The sequence below is a fragment of the Peromyscus maniculatus genome, chromosome 12, assembly GCF_049852395.1.
Source record: "Peromyscus maniculatus bairdii isolate BWxNUB_F1_BW_parent chromosome 12, HU_Pman_BW_mat_3.1, whole genome shotgun sequence".
NCBI classification, from domain to species: Eukaryota; Metazoa; Chordata; class Mammalia; order Rodentia; family Cricetidae; genus Peromyscus; species Peromyscus maniculatus.
Genome location: NC_134863.1, coordinates 29898249 through 29920615, shown reverse-complemented (window position 1 = coordinate 29920615; position 22367 = coordinate 29898249). Strand labels below are relative to the sequence as shown.

The window sequence follows — 22367 nt, the reverse complement described above, 5'->3', positions numbered from 1 at the left end:
AGATGATAAATGATAGATTATATAAATGATAGAGAAAGGAAGGAAGGAAGGAAGGAAGGAAGGAAGGAAGGAAGGAAGGAAGGAAGGAAGGAAGGAAGGAAGGAAGGAAGGAAGGAAATAAATTATGTACATATGTACCTAATAATCAATGAAAAAAAGGCTATCAACCTGAGAGTGAGGAAGACATGGGGTGTTGTTAGGAAGGGTGCCTAGGACTAGGAAGAGCTGGAGAGAGAGAACAAATGGAGGGCAAACGTGATGCAATGCTGTTTCAATTAAAAGCCAGATGACTTTAAATGCCTGATTTTTCTGCATTCACCTCCTAAGTCCTGGGATTACAGGCCTGCCACCCCGCCTATCATCTCCAACGTTTTAAGTCCCTTACAATGCTGAGGTTTCCTCAGACTGGCTTTAATACACGGAGTGTGGAAGTGCCTTGGCACTGGCAGCGGTCACTTTAGAGGGACTCTTGCCTTTTGTGTCTTGTTTGCTGTGGTTACGTTGGAGAGACGTTCATAACATCTGAAATTACTTATTTGAGCTACCTTACCACTCAGAAACAGAAACCATTCCTTTCCCATTTGGAAAGTTTCTGTTTTGTTTTACAGCCCAGAGCCATTTTTCTGCTTCCACCTCTACACTGGACCTTTTAAATGTCAGGACACACCTGCCCAGGAACTGCCCAGCCATGTGACCAGCTTCTAAACAACCTAGATTAGAATGCCTGGAGCCATTCCGAATTCTGAGCCCCCACACCACAAACAATTAGTCTTGCTAGGGCACATTGTTGTTGTTGTTGTTGTTTTTACTCTTTTGGGGGGCCCACCACCCAGCTCCCAAATAAATCACACATAGAGGTTTTTTCTTAATTATGAATGTCCAGCCTTATCTTGGCTTAGTTTGGGGCCAGCTTTTCTTAAATTATCCTGTCTGTCTTTTGTCTCTGGGCTTTTCTATTCTATTATTTCTGTATCTTATTCTTACTCTGTGGCTTGCTGTGTGTGTAGCTGGGTGGCTGGCCTCTGATGTCTTCACCTTCTCTGGCTCATTCGCGATCTCCCTTTCCAGATTTCTCCTTCTATATATAACATCTGCCTGCCAGCCCCTCCTATCCTTTCTCCTGCCTTGCTATTGGCCAGTTCTTTATTAGATCATCAGGTGTTTTAGACAAGTACAGTAACACAGCTTCACAGAGTTAAACAAATGCAACATAAACAAAAGTAATATACCTTAAAATATTCTACTACAAGGACAACTCAGAAACAATAGTATACTCATAAGCAAGAAAACATTTTTAAAAATGCATTGGCACAAAGATTGAAAACTACGTAGAAAAACAAAAAATATTAAGAAAGTAGAATTACAGATATACTTTTTGGAAAACTGAAATGTTACATTTTGAAGTAAAAAAAAAGTTTAAAAATGCCAATTACTAAGGGCTCAGTGGTTAAGAGCACTTGTTGCTCTTGCAGAAGACCTGGGTTCTGTTCCAATACCCATATAGTGGCTCACAACCATCTGTAACTCCAGTTCTAGGGGATTAAATGCCCTCTTCTGACCTCTGAAGGGATCAGGCACACATGTGGTATATATACAAACATAAGGCAAAACACTCATAGAGATAAAAAGAAATTGTAAAATAATACCCATCATTTCAACAAGAGTATCATGAAAAGATAATTTGTTCTCCTGGGTTAGGGATGTTTCAGCTTTGCTCACGCATCCTATTTCTCTTTCATATTAATAGCAAGTTTAAATTTTCAATGTTGGTGTCATCTTTAGCCTATTCCCATTCTTTTACCCTCCAGGGCAAGTATTGGATTTTATCTTCTCCATCCAGTTCTTCACTCTCTCTTGCATAGAGTCTGTCCCTGTCCTCAACAGGGCACAGAAACAATATGCATGGAAAAGAAAAGAAGTTGGGAAGCAGTCAGTGTTACTCAAGAGCATTCATTCTGCCTTGTCATAATCCCAAAGCTAAATGACACAAATCGTGTTTGTTTTTCAGTTAAATAGATAATTAAAAGCCTATGCTTAAAAGTCCTGATAAAGCAAATTGCTGCCTACACTTATTACAGAAATGCAGCAAATATTAACTAAGCGCAAATGCACTGGGCAGAAAGAAGGTTAAACCAGAACTACGTGGTGTGATCCCTGCCCCCAGATAAACGCCCCTTGTACCTGAACTACCTCTGTGCTGTCACAAATCATCAGAGAAAGGATAACCTCTTTGTCACCATGCTGAATTCCTGCCCACTGGACAGGAGCTGGTGAGTCAGTAGAACACAGTGGTATCAGTTTGATGGAGGAACCCTTGTAATAGGAAAGACCCGTGTGGCTTCAGAAGGAGGAGCGTGGACAATCAGAGTCTGGGAGACACAGAAGCACGGGGTCATCTGGTGGAGAGTGGACTCAAGGGAACAGACAGGGAGAATTAGGAACTCCTGTGCTGGACTCAAAGGCTCTCAGCTGTTCGCTCTTCCAGGAAACGCAGGAAAGGTGTGCTCTTTCATTCACAGAAATACCACCACCACCATGTGCTCTGGATGCATGATTAGCAAGGATGAATTTTGCCATGCTCTTTTATCCTAATCTTCCTATAACCACAGTGGGATTTCTTTAAATCCCTTAAGCATTCTGTGTGAGAAAGCAAGAGACATCATCAGACATTTGTATCACACTTTGTATTTCAAAGTGCTTTTGCATATGGTATCTGGTTTGATCTTTACTGCAGTCGCAGAGGGTAGGAAAGTTGTGTATTATAACACTCATTCACACAGGAGGATACTGGGTCTCAAGAGAACCAAAGATACCTAGGGGACTGCAAATACCAATGGGTAGAACCAGAACCATGGTCCTCTCAATATGTTCCCTATAGCTTTGCTGACTACATTTAAAGACATCATGGTGTCTGAAAGCTAGTCAGAGGAACACTGAAGTTGTCTCCCCAGTATGTGTCCCCCTCTCTGAACCACCACCATCCCCACAACCACCCACCACTTGTTGTGTGACAAAACCTTCCTTGAGGAGATGAAACACACTCTTCTCTTCACCCCAGATAGCGAGCCCACAACAGACCAGAGTACGGATACCACTAAAGTCCAACTTTGTGAACCAATGAGCTTTACTGGGTTGCTCGTAGGAATATGTAGTGTAGTGATATTTTGTTTGTGCTCTAGCAAATAAAGGTTGCCTAGAAATCAGAGAGACAAAGGGGAAAGCCACTAGTTAACCACAGAGGCCAGGCAAGTGGTAGCATGCACATTTAATCCCAGCATTTGGGAGGAGGAAGCAGGAAGATCAGGAGTTCAAGACGCCCCTAGGATACATGAGGTTGACCCAGTTTAAAATGGAAACAGAGACAGGTGATGAAGGCTCGTGCTTTTAATCCCAGCACCAGGGAGGTGGAGACAGTAATATAAGGGAGAGGAAGAGGAGCTCAGCCCCTTTTCGGTCTGAGGTAAGAGGTGACTTTGGCTAGCTCCTCTCTGATCTTTCCACATTTACCCCTATACCTGATGCTGGGTTTTTACTATTAAGACCAATTAGAATTCACAGTAGGGGTGAGGGTTACACACAGGGGCAGAACCGACTCCAAGACAGTTGTGTCACCAAAGGCGACCCCAGCATGAGTGACAGCTCACAAAGGGACATGGGAAACCTGGAGCACACTGCACAGCCTGCAGGCAGCTCAACAGGCTGGAGAACGTCCTGTCCGTGTGTCTCAGTTTGCCTGAACCTCTCCCAGGAGCCCTTGCCGGACAGTCTTCTTTGCAGCTGGGCTCTGCTTACTCTAAAGGGAGAGAGGCCTGGTGTGTCTGGACAGTTCCAGGAAGTTCTTGAAGTTATTATTATTATTATTATTATTATTATTATTATTATTATTATTATTATTTGTAGCTAGAGTTTTCCTGCCTGGCCCACAGTCAGGACAAATCTTAGTCACCCACCAGTCCCACAGCTGCTCAGACCCGACCAAGTAAACACAAAGACTTATATTGCTTACAAACTGTATGGCCGTGGCAGGCTTCTTGCTAACTGTTCTTATAGCTTAAATTAGATCCATTTCCATAAATCTATACCTTGCCACGTGGCTCGTGGCTTACCGGCATCTTCACATGCTGCTTGTCCTGGTGGCGGCTGGCAGTGACTCCTTCTGCCTTCCTGTTCTTTCTTTTCTCCTCTCTGTTAGTCCCACCTATACTTCCTGCCTAGCCACTGGCCAATCAGTGTTTTATTTATTGACCAATCAGAGCAACACATTTGCCATTCAGACCATCCCACAGCAATTATTATTTTGGTTTTTCCCTCCCCACTCCCCAGCAGGATAGAGTGTTTTGATCCTGTAGGAGACTGTTACACAATACCCCCACATAGTAGCAGCTGGATAGGGTTTATTGGGGCGACTGTAGCAGGCCTAAGAAAGAAATGGAGAGGTCTCCAAGGTGCACCGTGTAGTGCAGGTTGATGAAAGAAGACACTCCAAGATGAAATTTTAAGGCCTATGTGGCAGCAGGAAGGTCCCGCCTCTCTGATGGGCTAAATACTGAACAGCCATACAAAGAAACAGCCATACAAAGGCGTATTTATTGACTGTTACACAAAGTATTTCCTCATACCAAGATCCCTAGTCTAATTTACACGTCTTACTAAAGGAGAGCGTCACAAGACCCCATGAGTCTAGTCCTTTTATTATTTATCATTTGCGATACACAATAATACAAGAGCCTCAGGTGTGCCTGGGGTATCTTGTGGCCAAAGTCGTGGGATGGCTGCAATGTCCCTTCAGCAAAACAATCATTGTTTTCCACAAGGATTCTTCAAGGTCAAAGTACTTCTAAAAAACAGCTATCCATTCTATTATCTACCCCCATACAGTGACTACTAAACTCCTACACAGAGCAGAGAAGGACTGAGGAAAGAAAACCAGGTAAGATTCTACAGTGGTTATAACAGAGCCCTCCTGACTCCAAACATAGATGGCATGAGTACAGATTCAACTTCTACTTATCCAAGTTTAAATTTAACACTAGACAAACTTTTAAGTCCATCAAAATGCTGGGCTGTCTCTTTCCATGATCAGTTCATTTGTATTCAAGAATGGGAAATGAATTTTATTATTGGCATAGGAGAAATATAATTAAGAAAAGTGATAGAATTATAAAGCTTTCTGAAGCTAAATATAAATTACTTTTGAATTAGATATTTTAAATTATTAATACCGCAGATCCCTTTCCATTGATGTGTATAAATTAAATATTAATTGCATTTAAATTTGGAGGTTTAGTATTTATGGAGTGTTTTATATGAACATTATTTTAATGCTAGTAAAGAGCTGTTTGGGCCATTTACTTATTCCATAATTATTTTTTGACCAGCTGCTTAGAGCCAGATGCTGTCTATAGTCACGGTTGATCCTTTTAAAGATAAAATATGAGGAATTCTTCTCACCTTACAAGGAGCGTGAAGGCAATACAAACTCTATCTTAGACCACCTGCTGTACTCAGTTCCAAGAAGGACCTCAGGGATGCGCCATGACAACTAGAACAGATACAGGGCAGTATGCTCCTGCAGACATCTTATCTGCATTTCATGACCCTTGAAGATATCTAGCTAATCCTGCTGAGCAGCTCAGCAAGTTGTGATTCCCCACCAAAAGTCCAACCCAATAGTTTCAAATATGGTTTCGCACCAAAAGTTTAGACCAATAATTTCATAAAATCACCTTGCCCCATATCCCTTCTACGTAATCCCAGGATGCCAAAGCATATAATTCCCAGCTTGCAGGTTTTCCCTATAAAAACTCTCTACCCCTGGGCCCGCCACTGTTGCCACCGCCACCACATTCCCCTCCATCTGCCTGGCAGTGGCCCAGGTTCAAAGCTGACAATAAAAGGACCCTTATGTGCTTGCATCAGAAACCAGCTCCTTGGAAGTCTCTGGGGGTTTTGTGAAACAGGTACAAGAGTCAGGAAAAAAACTCTAAAATAACAAAGAAATGGTAGAAAAGAACATGATGGTATTATCCAAACAAACCAGCAAGAAAGCCAACAACAAGTGTCCCTTATATGCTGACATAAATAGAGCATTTAGCATTTCAATGTCCTTCTGAAAGTTGAGTGTAGCTGTGCCGAGCTATACTGATAGCTTAACTCTCTTATACAATTCTTCACACTCCCCTGGCAACTCTGGCTAGACAGGATTTACACAAAGGTGAGTAGCAATCTCCGTCTCTCTCCCAATGTCCAGTCCCTATCATCATTGTGAGTTTTGTCAAAGGAAACAGTTCCTGCATCTACATCCATTGGAAAACCTCAGTCCTTTTCTTTCTTTCTTTTCTTTTCTTTTCTTTTTTCTTCCCCCCCCCAAGACAGGGTTTCTCTGTGTAGCTTTGGAGCCTGTCCTGGAACCCACTCTGTAATCAGGCTGGCCTTGAACTCACAGAGATCCACCTGCCTCTGCCTTCCCAGTACTGGGATCTCAGCCCTTTTCTCTAAAACCTTTCCATCCATCACAAACACATTAGTATTTAGATAAAGTCACTTTTCTATAGGATCCATTGTAACAAAATGATTCTGAATTCTTCCCAATGGCACATTTTAAATGGCATCAGTGACTTTTAGAAACTTGACAAGAGAAACACCTTACATAACATTTTATATGCCACTGAAGAGTTTGCCACAGTCTCTTTGCTATGAGGAATTTTTATTAACATCCTGCAAAGTCGCCACCAATTTTCATTGAGCTGATCTGCTTCCAACTCATCATTCACTTTTATATATTGGTCTATTTTGGGAATCAGTTGTTTCTTTTCAAATCCTGGTGGATTTTTCACAATTACAAACATAATTCAGACTCTTGTTTCTAACAACAAAGACTAGAAATCTTGACTGACAAGGAAATGGGAAGCTATAAAAGTTTTAAATGAACTGATGAGCCCTCAGCAAAACATAGAAAAGAGAAGGCAAAAACCAGAAGGAAAGGGGAATTGTCTCCAGTCTATGTGAACACGTGTTGAGCGGCTTCCCAGATCCACCAGGTCATTCCCCTTCACAACATGTTCTGGGATTTCCATGTCAGTGAGAAGGTGAAAATTTGCATTACTAGAGAGGGCCTGTGTTCATTTTCTATTGCTGCTATAACCAATCCCTTAAACCCATGGCATAAAACAATACAGTCTATTATTTCACTGGCTTTGGAGTGAAAAATTAAACTAAGTCCCAGGGAGATAAAAATCAAGGTATTAGCAGGGCTGTGCTCTGTTCTGGAGGCTATAAGGCTATAGCACAGAACTCATGCCCTTCCATTCCCAGCCTCTAGAACTCATTCACTTCCATTAGCTCACAGTTGCCATTCTCTGTCTTTAAAGCCTACAGCCTTGGGCCATACCTCCTAGCACTGCCAGAAAAATAATAATAATAATAATAATAATAATAATAATAATAATAATAAATAACCTTTGAACTTCTGCTTCCTTCTTCCATGTGTAAGGATCCTTGTGATTATGGTGGGCCTACTTATAATCCAGGATAAGCCATATCCAGGTCAACTGAATATCATCTACCTGCAACCCTCAATTCCCTTTTGCCATTTTAAGGTACCATGTTTACTAATCTTGAGGATTAGGAAGTGGACATCTTTAGGAAGGCATTATTCTTCATCTTGAGAGTTTTGTTGGTATACAGCCTGTACTGTGTTAACTGACCATCATATTGAAGATTAAAAGTTTAAAGGACCAGGCAAAGGAGCTGATCCTCCCCCTTACCAGCTTCAGCACTCAGGAAAGCAGGTCCTGCACTGCACCTGAGCAGCACAGTAGAGCTGACTCTGTTGACTGGGGCACAGGTGAGCTGGTCCAGAGAATGTGAGTGGCCTCACCCCTCATCTGCCTTATGGAGGCATGGGCAAGGGAGAGACAACCCCTCTGCCCCTCACCTCCTGTAGCAGTTGGGAGAGCTGGTCCTGGGGTCAAGAGAGTGGGAGAGCTGTCTCTGTCCCTCATCAGCTGCAGAACTTGGGAGAGTAGCCCCTGCACCTTGCCTGGGCAACATAGTCAAGCTGGCCCTGGTGGTGTAGATGTAGGTAGCTGGCCCTGAGGGCATGAAAGCAGGAGAACCAGCCTTGTCCTTTGTTTCTCGATTACATAGGGTAAACTAGCAGGGGCAGGGCTAGAGAGGTCACCCTGGTGTTGAAAATGGGGATAGGCTGGCAGGCTGAAGAACCTTGCAACCACCCAGGCCCAGAACCAGGGCTATGAGTTGGTCCACCCCAACATCCACCTCATCTATGATCTGCTGGAACACAGTCCTGCAGATTCAGAGCTGCAGGATCTCCATGATACAGGCGACAACAGAGGAGTTCCAGTGAGGACTCAGTGTCAATAGCAGAAACCAGAGTCCTCAAACAAGACCAATGACTCTTTGCAACAAACACTTTCGAGTAAAGACATATGAATAAAAGGGGAAACTGTGTAACTCAATGTGTCACACTACAACTTCCACAACAAGAGTTTTCTTTTTTTTTTTTTTTTCTTTTCTCTTAAATTTTATTTTGTTTTGGGAGGGGAGGTTGCAGGGCCAAAGGGTGAATGTGAGGGAACAGGGAAATGAGTGGGATCGAGATTCATGATGTGAAAGCCATAAAGAATAAATAAAAGGTGGAGAAAAAAAGAAAATTATGAACTTTTTTTAAAATAAAGTTTAAAAGACTTAAAATTCCCTTTTCCTGTTGTGGTTTTAGTATCCCATCACTAACACATCATTTAAAAAAAAAAAGTCTTATTTAATATCTGCTTCATCTAATAAAGCCCACAAAAACAGGAATTCTTATCTGTTTTTATTTACTGCTCAAGTCTCAGTGCCTATAACATAAATGCATGACAGTAGTAGACACTGAAAATGTTTTTAAAGTTTTTTTTTTGAATTTCATATGTATGTATGTTTTTTGCCTGCATATATGCGTGCACCACATGTCTGGTACCTACCAAGACCAGAAGGCATTGGATTCCCTGGAGCTGGAGCTACAAACAGTTATAAGCTGTCATGTGAGTGCTCAGAACAGAACCCAGGTTCATGCAAAAGTAGCAAGCGCTTTTAACCACTGAGCCATCTCCCCAGCCCCTAGATAATGGCTGAGTGAAAAAAGGAAGCCCTAAAAAAATGTTGCAGAGTGAAATCATTCAGAATATATTCTCTGGCCACAATAATACCGAGGCAGATATCAACAAATACACACACATTTGCTATTAGGGAAGTCAGGACATTAAAGCCATGAAATCATAACGGAAACTAAAACATAGTTAGAAAAATTCAAATATTTTATGCTAAAACCTTAGCTACAGTGTTTACTTTAAGGAAAACCTAAAATGTTAGATGCTTATATTAGTAACGATAAATAGCAAGGCACAAATAAGTTACTATATAGGTTAATAATTTTGATAAAGAAGGTAAAACAGACACAAGTATAAGAAAGGGGAAAATGAGTACTTTTAAAAGGTTAAATTAGCCAGATTCTAATGAAATTTGATGAAGACTTAAAAATAAACCATATCAAAGCCTGGCAGTGGTGGCGCAGGCCTTTAATCCCAGCACTCGGGAGGCAGGGCGATTCGGATCTCTGTGAGTTCGAGGCCAGCCTGGTCTACGGAGCAAGTTCCAGGACAGGTTCCAATGCTACGCAGAGAAACCTTGTCTCGGAAAAAAAAGAAAAGAAAAAAGGAAAAAAAAAGAAACCATATCACCCAAGTCGCACTTGTGTGTGGAGGAGAGACATATCAATATTAAAAAGAAATATTACTACAGATGCCACTTGAATTTAAAAAGTTAAATAATGAACATTTTTGACAATAAATTTGAAAACTCGGAAGAAATGGACAAAATCCTAGAAAACTATAACTTAATACTTGCATAAAAATAAATAGAAGCCGGTATTGGTGGTGCTCTCCTTTAATCCCAGCACTCAGGAGGCAGAGCCAGGAGGATCTCTGTGAGTTTGAGGCTAGCCTGGTCTACAGAGTGAGATCCAGGGCAGGCACCAAAACTACACAAAGAAACCCAGTCTCAAAAAAAAAAAAAATTAAACAAGTAAATAAATAGGAAAACTGGATACTCACCTATGTAACTAAATTAATTGAAATAATAGTTTAACTTTTTTCTAGAAATAAAAACCCAAATCTAGACTATCAACAGATTTTACCAAATATTCTGGAAACAAAAATACAATATTTTGAAAACTATTTTTAAAAAAGAGGCCAGGCGGTGGTGGCGGTGCACGCCTTTAATCCCAGCACTCAGGAGGCAGAGCCAGGTGGATCTCTGTGAGTTCAATGCCAGCATGGTCTACAGAGCAAGATCCAGGACAGGCAACAAAACTACACAGAGAAACCCTGTCTGGAAAAAAAAAAAAAAAAGTAAAAGGCTGGAGAGATGGCTCAGAGGTTAAGAGCACTGGCTGTTCTTGCAGAGGTCATGAGTTCAATTCCCAGCAACCACATGGTGGCTCCCAATCATCTGCAATGAGATCTGGCACCCTCTTCTGGCATAAATAAATCTTTAAAAAGGAGAAGGAGGAGGAGGAGGGGAAATACTTATCTAGCCAGGTGGCAGTAGCGCATGCCTTTAATCCCAGCACACAGGAGGCAGAGCCAGGTGGATCTCTATGAGTTCAAGGCCAGCCTGGGCTACAGAGTGAGATCCAGGAAAGGCACCAAAACCACACGTAGAAACCCTGTCTCGAAAAAACAACAACAAAAAAAATTTGCAAATTTTGGGCTGGAGAGATGGCTCAGAGGTTAAGAGCACCAACTGATCTTCCAGAGGTCCTGAGTTCAATTCCCAGCAACCACATGGTGGCTCACAACCATTTGTAACGAGATCAGGCACCCTCTTTCGTATACATAATAAATAAATCTTTAAAAGAGAGAGAGAGAGTAATCACTCCTGATTTTCTGATGTTAATATTAAATTGAACATCAAATATTAAGAAAGGTGATAGGAGAAAGAAAAATAACAGGCAGAGAAATACAAAATAGTATTAGCCAACTACACCTCGCTGTGCTGATGTGGAGGGATAATACATCACACCAGCTGGACTTCTTTCAGGAGTATAACCCTGGTTTAGAATTTGAAGTGAATCAATATCATTCATCACACTGAGAATACTGGAGAAACCCCACGTGATCATTTGGCAAAGAGTCCACTGAGAACCCTGGCTGGGAAAGAATGAACTAAGGAGTAGGTGATCAAGTTCACTGGCACCACATTGCTTAAAGAAAGAAGATAAGTCACTTGAAAGCCCTAGCATCTGGGCTTGGGGCCAGGTGTGAATTCCCATCCTTCCTCAGCATGAGCTTCAGAGAATGGTGTCTCTTGACGCCACAAGGTGGAAATAGCCAAGGTCTCATAATCAGCTACAGAGTCTGTAGCCTCTATTGCTATCCTATCCCTAGCTGTATGGCTGACATACAGAGAGCACTAGCTACCATTTCTGGCACTTTCCCTCTCTTTACTCCTAGTTTTTTAGGAGGTGGTGATAGGTATTGGTTACGGCTCACAAAAATATGAACACAGAATAATCACTATTGTACTAAAATCTTGAAATGATAACTGGCCAAACTTTGAGTTGTGTCCTGTGACCAAAAAAAAAAATGTATGTAATAAACAACTTAAATGAAAGATTTTGGCTTACCATTTTGGAAGCTTCGTGTCCAGGTCGATTGGTCCCATTGCTTTGGGCCTGAAGCATGACAGAACTTGACCACGTCAGGATCATGTGGCACTGCTTACCCCGTGGCAGCTCAGAAGCAGAGATAAGGACCCCAATCCTCCAGCAACCTACTTCCTTTCATCAGGCCCTATCTTCCTGAATTCTATCAGCTTCCGGTGATCTATTCCATTATGAGTCTATCAATGGATCCATGCATTCATTGGTCAGAACCCACATGATCCCACCACATTCTAAAAGTTCTATTTCTGAACACTGCCCTGGGGACCATCTTCAGCACAAGGGCATTAGGGAAATATTTCACATTCAAGCCATGATGACTAATGTGGGAGCACTGAGTGATGTTTCAGTCTTCAGAAGAATATATATGTTCTATGTATTCTTTAAGTACAAATGAAAGGAAAGGGTACCAGTATACTTTGGTCAATGATTTTACTTCTAGTATGTTTAACCCCTCACATCAAGACCTTCTCCCCGTGTACAGAAAATTTCTCAGTTTTATTTGCAGAGGGAAGCAGAGACAAAAAATGCTTTTGCACCTCTGGGAACCCATGTGCAGTCAAAGAACAAGATGTTAGCCAATTGGACAGGCATACCTCTGGAAATGTAAGCCTTGAGCAGGGGCTGGCAAAATGGCTCAGCAGCTTTCAGCGTGTCTTGCAGAGGATGCAGATTGAGTTCCCCAGCCCTACACAGCACCTGGAAACCTTCTATAGCTTCTATTCCAGAGGTTCTAAAACTCAGGCATGCACATGGTATGCATTCATAGAGGCAGGGAAAATATTCATACACATAAAAATAAATAAATCTTGAAAAAATAAAACATTAGGATTAAGGTAAGAGTGGGGAAATGGAAGTCATGAGATGTAAAAATAAGGAAGAAAGCACTCCACCACCCTCTGAGCAGAGGAGATGTCCCTAAGACCTGAGACCAGCTGTTTGGGTGGTTCTGGGAGGTGCTCAGAAATCCTCATTGGGAGGTTTCCTATGGCATCATTTTGACTACCTAGCTTCTCGTAATGGTTCATCTTCACTGTAAGTTTGATGGATTTAGAATCGCTATGGAAACACACCTCTTGGACGGAATAAAAGGGAGAGAGTGAGCTGAGAATCAGAACTCACCTGTCTCTGTTTTCGACTACTGTGCTCACAAAGAAACTGGTCGCCTCACATGCTACCATCCCTCACCTGCCATGTTGGAGTGTGTCCTTTCAAACTGTGAGCAAAAAAAAAAAAAAAATACCCTCCCTCCTTCAAGTTTCTTCTGCCAGATATTTTCTAAAGCAACCAGAGCAGCAACTAACACACCCCTCTTGGCTGTTCTGTGTGTTGTGATTTTCAGGCTTCCTGTCTATGAGCTATCCAAAGTCCTAGGCTTTCTCTGCTGTCATTAGTCACCATAAATTTCTATTCTGGCAACCAAGGGTTGGAGCTCTTTGGGATTAAAATGTTCTGAAGTTTTTGTATTTCTAGGTTAGGGATACCAATCGACTTAGATTTTAAAAACTCAAAAGTAAAGAGGGTTTAACTTGATGAAGTCATCAGAGGAAATCTTTGTTAAGGAGTAATATCTGGACAAGAATGCAACATGGAAGAGAAAGAAAAAAAGATTTTTGATGGACTGAATTGCAGCCTAGTGGCTTCGACAGCCAATGTGGAGGTCAAGTCAGAACACAGTGTGTAGTTCATATTTAAATTCAGTTCGTACTTATGGTATATTTACTACATTCTTTGCAATGAAGCTGTGAGATACGCTTTAACCTATGTGGCCTCATTCAAATCCTCACAGCAACTCTGTGTGATAGGTCATGCTATTGTTGTGATGTTCAATAGTCATTGTCAACTTGACTATATTTGGAATCATCTAGGAGACACACCTCTGGGCATGTCTGTAAGGGTGTTGGCACCTTAACTGAAGAGGGAACTCCTACCCTGGATGTAAGTGGCACCAGCCATGAGCTGGGGTCCCAGCCTGGATAGAAAGAGGAAGAAGCCAGAACATTCACCTCTCACTGCTTTCTGACTGTAGCTAGCTGCCTCACATTCTCTCCCTGCCATGTTGGACTACAAACCCTTAAATCATGTGCTATAACTCTCTCTCTCTCTCTCTCTCTCTCTCTCTCTCTGTCTCTCTCTGTCTCTCTCTCTGTCTCTCTCTCTGTCTCTCTCTGTGTGTGTGTGTGTGTGTGTGTGTGTGTGTGTGTGTGTGTGTGTGTGTGTGTGTGTGTGTTTGTGTATAACAAGTCTATCTGTTCTGGAACTCTCTGTACTAGGCTGGCCTCAAACTCACAGAGATTCACCTGCCTCTGCCTCCTGAGTTCTGGGATTCGCCATAACATTCTTTTATAGAGTATGTTGTTATAGTAATGATAAAAAGTAACTAATACAATCTGTTTTTCTGAATAAAGGAGACAGATTTAGGGGAGATGGCTGAATGGTTAAGAGTATTGGCTGATCTTCGAGAAAACTCAGGTTCAATTCCCAGCACCCACATCATAACTCCAGGTTCAAAAGAGCCAATACTTTCTTCTGACCTCCTTGAGCACCAGATACATGTGGTGCATATATAAACATGAACATAAAATACCCATATACATACAATAAAATATAAATATAAATTTTTGAAACCAGAGGTCTTAGGGAGGTTTAAACTGCATGGTCAGATCACACCATTCTTACACAGTAGAGTCAAACAGTATTCCCAGGTTTCTAGTCTACAAGACAAGGAAACTAAGCTCTACTACCTCTGTTTGAATTACTAATGTGACTCATTTCAGCTGATAATTCTTCTACTTTTAATACTAAGAGTTTGTTCAAATTTTAGCCTATCTATATCAGCTAATGACCCTCTTCCTTGACACAGTGAAATAAGATGCCAACCTTTTAAAAATTAACCTAAATTTTATATTCAGTGAGAATGAAAACTAAATAATGCTTGGTTTTTACATGATCTCAGTAGTAAAATCAAAAATAGCATATAACAATTGGAACCTAAATTAAAAACAGTGAGCTATGCTGTGTTTCTATAGCAACATAATGAGGAAAAGATTAAATGGCCCAAGAGATACTATAATTATAATATATCAGTCCAAGGCTTTAATATAATTTTTAGAAAAAAATCCATATGCTGTAATAATTATTATCACCAATGTCCACACACTAGCATCATGTGTTCCTAAAGGAGTGTGCTATGGTATGAGAACTCTCCTGGGCACACTGCTTATCTCAGGACCACCTTCTGCAAACTTAGTTCACTTCCCACAGCTGCAAGCCGGAACCACGTCTTGCTTGCCACGGCCCAGTGAAGAAGTGCTTTCTGCTCAGCAGTAGCTTCTGGGTTCAGGAGTTGAAGGCGTTCATTTGCCTACTGTGGTAGTTCAAATGAGAACAGCCTCCATAGGCTCCCATGTTTAAACACCTGGTCCCCTACTTGGTGGAACTGTTTGGGGAGGATTAGGAGGTGTGGCCTTGTTAGAGATGTGTCACTAGGGGTGCATTTTAGAGTTTCAAAAGATTCCTGCTAGCCCCAGTGTGCCTTTCTCTGCCTTCTACTTGTGCATCAGGATATGAGCTCTCAGCTGTTCCTGCCACCATACCTTTGCTCCACCATCATGGACTCTAACCATCTGAAACTCTAAGCTCAATGAAACGTTTTCTTTTTTTTTTTTTCTTTTTTTTCTTTTTTTTTTTTTTTTTGGTTTTTCGAGACAGGGTTTCTCTGTGTAGCTTTGTGCCTTTCCTGGAACTCACTTGGTAGCCCAGGCTGGCCTCGAACTCACAGAGATCCGCCTGGCTCTGCCTCCCGAGTGCTGGGATTAAAGGCGTGCGCCACCACCGCCCGGCTAAACGTTTTCTTATATAAGCTACCTTGATCATAGTGTTTGGGCACAGCCATAGAAAAGTGACAAAGATGGCTACTAAAGAATGAAGCAGAATAAGCAATCCCATACGAAACACTGAAGCATGTGAGTCAAAGTCTAAAAAGTACTTGACAAGTAAACTACTTTAAGAAACAACAAAAAAAATAGCCATTCATCAATAAACCTCTCTCACACAATAGTACTTTGTACACGGGCCACCTGGTGTTGCCCCCATAAACCTTGAATTCTTGAGCTCAACTTATTCTCCTATCTCAGCTTCTCAGCATCTGAGGCTGTGGATGCACAGAATGCCCTGGGGTCTCAGAAATGCTACCACCACTGGTCCTGTGGCACTGGCAGGAAACTGGTGGCACTCACATGTATAACTCACAGATGTCAATATTTATGGGACTACTCCTGAGTGGAATGAATGTCATCATACAATCCTTCCCCATCATTATCCCTCACATAGCAGTTCTTGGTTATGTTTTATCAGGCTCCTCAGGCTCTGGCATGATCACTAATCAACCAACAGAAGATGCATCTTTAATTGGCTTTTCCTCTGTTAACTTTTCTACCAATTACTCGCATTCTCCTGAAAATTCTTCTCAAACTAATTATATATAAGCCTTGGCTCTGGCCATATCATCAGGAGAATCCAGGCAGAGAGACCTATATTTACCTAGATTTTATATATGTGTGTGCACGGTTCTCAGTGTGACTCAGCTAACCGCTTTTATCATTGTTTTGTAGTAGCTGCTATTTTAAATTATATGTCTGCATCCTGAGAACAGCGCTCATCTTGTCCTAGAGATTTTGTAACACCTTCATAATGTAGCTCTCCTGATATGAGAATCAAATAAAGCATAGACAAAACAGAGCTTGAGTGACTGAACTTCGAAGTTATAACTGGTTTGCTCAATTTCCACTCTGCTATGTAGTATAATACCTTTTGGGAAGTCAATTTACCTCTCTATGCCTCAACTACCACATTTACAAAAATGGAATACAATTCCTACTTCACAGGTTGTTATTAGGATTCAATGAACTAATATGTGTGAAAATGTCCATTATCGTGCCAGGTAGATAATCAGTCTGTCGAGCAAGTACTGTTAGCTGATATTATTACCATTATCAGCAGAATTGGTTTTACTTCAAAGTCTGCCACCATGAGGATAATGTATCCATTTTTATAGACTTGCTATTTCCACCTCAAACTTTTCACTGAATCTTATTTTGAAGACGTATGTAACTGCCTGCACTTACTTAGTGCTGCAGATCAAAATATCTCCATAGAACACACCAGGAAAACCTCCACATAAATCTTTGAGGGACTTCAAAACACTACCACTCTCACCTCTCCCTCACAGCCAGTCCTTCCCTGTGCTGAGAACATCACTGGATTTTCACAGCTCTTGGGCAGTCAGTCCTTCATTGACTCAACAAGTACAGAAGAGTAATGACATCAGTGGAAGCTAAGGCATCACCATGCAAAATGCACTCTTACACTGTGAGCTTATAAGGTAACTGGGCTAGTAGTGACCAGATAGACGGCCAAGAATTCCTAGGATCTTGTTGCTGGCTCCCTATCCACTCCTTGTCTGGCGATAGTTTAGCACCTCCTAAAACCATTTTGAACTACAACCGAACTCACTGATGGAAGGGACTCTAGATCCTGTATTGCTTGGTTTTTCCAGTGAAGTTTTGGGGATGCCAGGAAGAGAAAGGGAACTGCACAGATTGATGTGGGGTACCACTGTGCCCATGATATACATGAACTCACTCTCCACTGCCCAAGGTGCTCTACTTATCATTTACACTTAGAACTTTATTCATTTTGCCATATCATTCTTTAGAAAGTGGACATTTCTGCCTGCCCTTTGATTTAAAAAAAAAGAGAGATGGAATAAGAGATTGTTGATCTACTCATATACCAATTCTCACTGTTGATGATGTGCAGTATAACAGCATTTTTTTTGAGACATTATCAATTCCCAGGCTCTGTCCAAGTTACAGTAATTGTGTCAGTATCTTTTCTGTCATTGTGATGAAACATCATGACCAAAAGCAACTCATAGAAGGAGGAGCGTATTTTGGCTTATGGTTCCAGATGGAGAGTCCATAATGGTGAGGACGGTATGGTGGCAGACAGCCAAAGCACAAAGCTGAGCAATCACATCCCCATACACACCAGAAAACAGAAAGACTGAACTAGAACTGCCATTAGGCTATAAATAACTCTCAAGGCCCACTCCCTCTGACATCCTTCCTCCAGCAGAGCCTCACCTCATAAGGATTCCACAACCTCCCCCAAACAGCACCACCATCAAGGGACCAAGTGTTTAAATACCTGAGCCTAGAAGGCGCATTTCTCATTCAAACCACCACAGTGATACATTAAGCATCAAAAACCGTGATTTCTGCCCTCAAAGATTTTCAGTCTAGTCAAAAAGGCAGACCATTATCAAATAAAACCTACAAAGACAAGTATTATGAAGGAGGAAGGTCTGGGTTTCTCTGTGTAACATCCTGGCTGTCTTGGACCTCACTCTTTAGACCAGGCTGGCCTCGAACTCACAGAGAGCCAACTGCCTCTGCCTCCTGAGTGCTGGGATTAAAGGAGTGTGCCACCACCACCTGCCTGGAGGGTCTGGTCTTAAGTAGGCCTATAATAGAATAATTTGACATTAGCAAACAGAAATCTAGAAAGAGTTTCCTGGACTCATGATTCTTATATGAAAGGAAGTAACCAAGAATACTTTTTCCCCCAGCATGCTATTTAAAAAGGAGAAAGCCCTGCTTTCGTTGTTTGTTGTTGTTGTTGTTGTTGTTATTTGTAGTTTTGTTAAATTCCAATAGGTCTTTTTTTTAATGTCAAGGCAAGTTGGGTGGAGTCACACAAAAGAAATGCATTCTATGTCATCCTCACACAAGTCAGAGGATAGGGCATAAAAAGAAGTTTTAACTCTAGCAAAGAAGAAGGTGAAACTTTCCAGAAACAGAACAGGGAGAGAAGTAGGGAGAAGGCAAGAGGTCAAACCTGAGGTCCCCACTTTCCTTCTGGAGAGTTCAAGTTGAAACTGTTGTATCTTAGGAGTGGATGTTGGAAGATGAATGGCTGAGGAAAGTCTTAATGGGTAAGCCAACACACAGTCTCACACTGAACCGCATATGGTTAGAGCTGTTCTATGGTTAAGAGACTGAGATGCAAAGGAGGTTGGTGGGCAGGGGAACTGTGAATATGGAACGAAGAAACCACAGAGCAAGTACTGCAAAGTCATGAATACAGTCACCTACATTTTCTAAAATCTCCTACTTTTCATATGTGCATCTTCAGTCCATAGGGGTTTAGTTTTGTAAAGGGTGTGGGGCAGGGACAGCTGGTTTACCCAGCACCTTTTATTCAAATGGCTTCCCTTTACCAACTACAAGTTTGATATAAATAGACTGACTGAACACGTGTGGGTTTTCTCCTCTATTCTGCTTTCACTGATCAGTTTGTCTATCCTAGCCCAGGCATATACTACCTAATTAATCTGTGTTCATAATGATCTTAAAATCTGATGATTGCCTCTGACGAAACAAAATATCTCCTTCTTGTGAATATTCCCATGGGTATGTAAATTTAATTTTAAAAAAAAACCTTTAAAATATACTGTCCAAGTGAAGAATCATATTCCACTCCAAGTACCTTATCGGAGGCCCAAACCACATTCTACCATTTCACAATGCACACAAACAGCCCACCTTCCTGTCTGAAATGGAGAAGGAACCTTTAATATTAGTAACATGTTTCTGCATCTCTCATTTCTTCTAATCAGAGTCAATAAGTACTTTCTTCACTGGTCACTACCAAAGCACTTTTGGGAATGCAGGCTTACAAAAGCAATGTTTTAGAAATAACTTTTAAGGAGGAAACATTATCTTGCAATGGCTTGATACAGAGCAATTCAAAAAAAGGATGATTCCTTGATCTTAAAAAGAAAAATTAGGATTTAGAGTCCCTCTTCAGTAAAGCAAGCAAGGACAGCAATTTTTTAGTGACAATGAGTAATTGTTTTCACTAGCCATTGTAAGAGCAATGGGCTTCACTTTTAGGAAGTCTTATTGGTAAGTAAGACCACAAAACTACGAAGGTATATCAAATATTTCCCTAGACATTAGTTGAATCAACTCTTAGCATTTCAAAATAATACTTTTCACTTCCATTTGCGAATTTTCCTTTATAAAATTCTTTTGGAAATGGTCTTATTTAGAGTATGAAAGATCTGATGGCCACTGTGCCTCACTGAGGGTTTTCTCAGTGAGTAAAATATAAGCATGGCTCAAAGGTACCTGAAGAACATAGAGATACAGATGATGGCACAGTCCAATTTCAGATAATAACAAAATCCCAACTCCTTCTGAGAGTCTTCTGTGGGCAGCAGGGTGGACGTATGAAAGGGCAAGAGCTCATTGTTAACATCTTCACAGCAAGGAGAAAAGTCAACATTCAGCTTCTCCTTCTGTCCTTTCAGAATAAACAAATAGGATTAAGGAAAACAGCAAGGTGGGGAAGAAGGGAAGAAATCACACACTTGCCACCAATTAAAAAAGGTGCTACTGTGTTAACAGTTGCTCACTGTTTCAGGAGGAAATTTTTCACTTCTCTGAGTCTGTCGTCATGGCAATGAAATTGAGACCTATTTCTCCCCAGCTTTAAAATCCCATACAGCAATGATTCACCCGAGTCTGAGGCAATTCTGAGAGAATGAGGCAGTGTGTAGGAGGAAGGAACAGCTGTGGGGGCTCCTCAAGGTGCAAGGCATAATCTCACTTATCCCCAACGTTGACACACCTTGCAAACATGACATTCAGTCTGCAAAGGAGATGGCTGGGGCTCTCAAGGCACCTGGATGGAGAGTACCTTAGGATGGGCTGGGGTGGTGGTCCACATCTGTAGTCCCAGCACTCCATAGGCGGTGGGAGGAGGTTGCTGAGCTAGATGCCAGCCTGTGCTACTTAGCAAGACCTTATCTAAAAGCCTCCCTCGTGTGTCACCAGGTAGCTAGAATCCAGCAGCTCCTGACTCAGAACTCACGCTGTTTTCTCTTTGTCAGAGATTTTGCAGACAAAAAAACACCCTAAATTGTGTATCTTAACCCCAGGCCCTCTGCATGAGTATCAGAAATGATTTTCTTTCTTTCTTTTTTAAATTTTAGGATAAGTAGAGATAGATAGATAGGCAGGCAGATAGATGATAGACAATTTTACATCCCACTCGCAGTTTCCCCTCCCTCATCTCCTGCCAGCCCCTCCCCTCTCCCTTCTGTATCCCCTCCATCTATTCATCCTCCCTTTCTATTCAGAAAAGAGCCAGCCTCCCATGACTATCAACAAAACATGACATATCAAGTTGCAATTAAGACTAAGAACCTCCCCTTGTAATATTAAGACTGGACAAGGCAATCCAGTATGAGGAATGGGGTCCCAAAAGAGTCAGAGACAGCCCGTTCCCACTGTTAGGAGTCCCACAAGAGGACCAAGGCAGAAGTGGTTTTCTTACACATTGAAGGTTCCAAAAAAAAAATAAACTGGTCTCTTTTCCTGGGAGTTTCTGTAAAGGAATTCCTGGTATCTGCTCCTGCTGGGGATATCTTTCTGTATGCTGTGAATGTGTTGCTCTGACTGATTGATAAAGTGTTGATTGGCCAGTAGCCAGTCAGGAAGTATAGTATAGGCAGGATAAGCAGAGAGGAGAATTCTGGGAAGTGAAAGGCTGAGTCAGGAGATGCTGCCAGCTGCCGCCACCATGGAGAAGCAAGAGGTAAGGATACTAGTAAGCCACGAGCCACGTGGCAAGGTATAGATTTATAGAAATGGGTTAATTTAAGATATAAGAACTAGATAGTCAGAAGCCTGCCACCGCCATACAGTTTATAAGTAATATAAGTCTCTGTGTGTTTGATTAGGTCTGAGAGGCTGCAGGAGCCAGGTGGACACAGGAAAACTTCAGTTACATGCTTCTATATTGAAACTAATGTATTAAGATGAAACCATGTGTGTAGGATGCTTAAAGAGGAAAAAGAGCCACAGCTTTCTGACCAAAAGCAATTTGGAGAGGAAGTATTTATTTGGCTTACAGGTTATATATAGTTCATCATCAAGGGAAGCCAAGGCAGGAACTTGTAGGAAGGAGCTGAAGCAGAGGCCATGGAAGGGTGCTGCTTACTGGCTTGCTCCCCATGGCTCACTTTCTTATATAACCCAGGACCACCAGCCTAGGGGTGGCACTACTCACAGTGGACTGAGCCTTCCCACATCTATCATTAGTGGAGAAAAGGTCTCCACAGACATACCCACTGGCCAATCTGATAGAGGCAATTCCTCAACTCTCAAATATTATTAAGAACCAGCCTTAATAATATTCTTCCCAGGGACCCAGAAGAGAATTACTTTTGGGAAAAGAATCTAAGTACAACAAGCTCTTTTGTCCATCTACTTTATTCCTCTGGGATAAAATTCTGTCTACATAGCTTCAGTACTGTTCTCATGCCTAGCTCCTTTCTTGCCTGATTTCTCTCTACATTTATCTGCTGACCCCTCTAAGTTCTATCTTAATTCTCTCATCTCAGTTCTGCCCCATCTTGGTCTTTCTCATCTCATTCTTACCCATCTCTTTCTTCCCCCATCCGGCTCTTCCTCATCTTCCATCTCATCCTCAAGTTCTCTAGTCAAAATCCTCCTCTAAATCTCCTTATACCTCTCAGTTCTTCTCAAGTCTCTGAGGGATTCAGCTATAAACC

The 22367-nt window shown here is 41.6% G+C and overlaps 1 protein-coding gene across 2 annotated transcripts in view; it reads right to left on the bottom strand.

The window, feature by feature from the left end:
* Igsf11 (immunoglobulin superfamily member 11) overlaps nucleotides 1–22367 on the bottom strand; it is a 185319-nt gene that overhangs the window by 125100 nt on the left and 37852 nt on the right. Inside the window, exon 1 of one of the 2 annotated variants that reach the window (XM_042259305.2) lies at nucleotides 11687–12757. The exons of the other annotated variant lie outside the window; for it this stretch is intronic. The gene's annotated coding sequence lies outside the window, so the exon portion shown is untranslated. Of the gene's footprint in view, nucleotides 1–11686; nucleotides 12758–22367 lie in introns of those variants that run through there. 2 annotated transcript variants of the gene reach the window in all.